This window comes from Petaurus breviceps, unplaced genomic scaffold (genome assembly GCF_028583685.1).
Source record: "Petaurus breviceps papuanus isolate PSGF00001 unplaced genomic scaffold, PetGlider_PUasm1.0 173, whole genome shotgun sequence".
In the NCBI taxonomy this organism is placed as follows: domain Eukaryota; kingdom Metazoa; phylum Chordata; class Mammalia; order Diprotodontia; family Petauridae; genus Petaurus; species Petaurus breviceps.
In genome coordinates, this window is record NW_027185759.1 from 565163 (window position 1) to 567190 (window position 2028).

Below are 2028 nucleotides of genomic sequence, written 5' to 3' on the forward strand. Positions count from 1 at the left end.
TCTCTCACCTTTTTCTTGAGGCCAGACTTGTCCTCTCTCTTCCTCATCCCTCCCCACTGAGTCTTCAGACTCCTGTACCATATAGGGAGGCCTTGCTCATGCCCAGCAAGCAGTCACTGATGTGTTATCACCTCATAAATATGTCAGAGCTAGTTTTTTATCACTTTAAGTAGGATGAAGTAACTTGATATATTTACTCATTCAATCTCTGTTCCCGCACTGGTGTCCCCAGGCCCCAACATGTGTCTATGTCTAGCACATAGAAGATACTTAATAAATGGTAGACAAAGGAATAATTGAGCCTTATTTCCAGCCTGTCACCCCACTACCATATTGATATAGTTTTCTTTTTCTGTTTTGACTCTGGTTTAGGTATCAAGACGATATTTGTGTCATAGAAGGAATCTGGCAGGGCTTATTCTTTTCCTATTTTTAAAATAGTTTTTACAGTCCCCCCCACAAATGCCCAGAAAAGATTGGCTGCTTCCAGGTACCAGAATGAATGGAGATCAGAAATCAGTTTTTGCCCAAGAGAAGCAGTACTTTGTCCAGCATTTCTCCCAGATTGTAAAGATCTGGACAGAAGATTGGATGGAGCATCCTGAGGTGGGAGATGCCATAGCCAGGCTCAGGGAGGTCCTAGAATACAATGTCCTTGGGGGAAAATACAACCGAGGCTTATCAGTGCTCATGGTATTCTGGGAGCTGGTGGCACCCCGAAAGCAGAATGCTGACCGTCTACAGACCACTAGCAGTGGGCTGGTGTGTGGAACAGCTCCAGGCTTTCTTCCTAGTAGCAGATGACATTATGGATGCTTCTCTCACCCGCCGGGCACAGCCATGCTGGTAGAAGAAGCCTGGCATTGGCTTGGATGCATCAATGATGCCATGTTCCTGGAAGCCTGTATCTACTGCCTCCTGAAGCATTACTGCCATGGGCAGCCCCATTACATGAACCTCATCGAACTCTTCCTACAGAGCACTTAGCAGACTGGGATTGGCTAAACCCTCGATCTTATCACAGGCCCTCAGGGCAAGGCTGATCTTACCAGATTCACTGAGCAGAGAGAAGATCATTGTCAAATACAAGGGCTTTCTACTCCTGCTTATCATTTGCTGCTGCTATGTACATGGCAGGCATAGATGGGGAGAAAGAACACGCCAATGCCAAGAACATCCTTCTGGACATGGGGGAATTTTTCAGATTCAGGATGATACCTTGACCTTTTTGGTGACCGCAGTGTGACTGGCAAGATTGGTACTGACATCCAGGACAACAAATGCAGCTGACTGGTGGTGAAGTGCCTTCAGCTGGCATCATCTGAGCAAAGAAAGATGTTGGAGAAGACTTATGGACAGAAAGATCCAGAGAAGGCTGCCAAAGTGAAGGAACTGTATGAGAAACTTGAATTGCCTGCTCATTTCACCAAGTTTGAAGAGGAAAGTTACAGTACACTGATGGGGCTCATTGAGAAGCATTCATCACCCCTTCCCCCATCTATCTCTTTGGAAATGACAAAGAAGATCTACAAACGTCAGAAGGGACCAAGGTATTGGACATGAGAAGAGAGGCAGGGAGGGCAGGGCACACCATGTGTGGAGTTGGGAGAGGATGTACTCTCAATAAATTATGGCTCTTTTAAAAATATATTAAAAATAGTTTTTACAGTATTAAAATTAATTGTTCTATAAATCTTTGAAAAAAATTCATTTGTAAATCCTGTTTTTTTTTCCTCTTTGGAAGTTTATTTATGCTTTGTTCAATTCCAGAAAAAGTATTTGCTTTCCTGTTCTGCTAATCTGGGCAATTTGCAATTTTGTAAATATTAATCAATTTCATTTCTTTTTTTATTTTTCAAATGCTTTATTAGCTTCTGATTTACAGCATTCATTTCCGCCAGATTTTGAGTTACAAATTTTCTCCCTGTTTTTCCCCTACCTACCGCCCCAAAATAGCAGTCCCACAGGATGTCCCCTCCTCCAATCTGCTCTCTGCCATATTTTCTCCCATACCCCTTTTGACTTTTC

General features: G+C 43.2%; 1 pseudogene; it reads left to right on the top strand.

Moving 5' to 3' along the window:
- Nucleotides 1-418: 418 nt before the first annotated feature.
- LOC138157810 (farnesyl pyrophosphate synthase pseudogene) lies at nucleotides 419-1657 on the top strand (annotated as a pseudogene).
- Nucleotides 1658-2028: the final 371 nt, after the last annotated feature.